This window comes from Penaeus monodon, chromosome 20, assembly GCF_015228065.2.
Source record: "Penaeus monodon isolate SGIC_2016 chromosome 20, NSTDA_Pmon_1, whole genome shotgun sequence".
In the NCBI taxonomy this organism is placed as follows: Eukaryota; Metazoa; Arthropoda; class Malacostraca; order Decapoda; family Penaeidae; genus Penaeus; species Penaeus monodon.
This window is the reverse complement of record NC_051405.1, coordinates 26347846-26348269: the sequence shown is the minus strand read 5'-3', so window position 1 is coordinate 26348269 and position 424 is coordinate 26347846.

Here is a 424-nt window from a genome sequence, read left to right as displayed (position 1 = left end):
ATCTCCCCCCCCCCCTACAAGGAACCCATTACCTTAAGCACTAATATTCCATTCACATTTGCTCCTATTCTTTTACTTTTTCACACTTTTTTTTCTTTTTAGTCTTCAAATTTATTCACAGCATGGAGCGAGGAATACATAAGGACTGCATTAAAGACTTTGGAAAAAAAGCGACGCAAAACTGAAGGCTTTCTTGAACTTACTTCCACAGGAGCGAAAGCGAGACCGGCGGCCGCTAAAAATTGCCCGAATGTCTGGTGATAATTAATCCGTTTGAGAAGATTAAAGGACCTTTTTCCCCTTCTTTTTGGCGACAGCGAACCGAACCGTGAGAGAACATAGGGGATGGGTACGTCTTGGAAGGTCCTTCTGTGAGACAGGAAGATCTAATTCGGAAATCGTATTTTTGGATTGAATTGTGGGA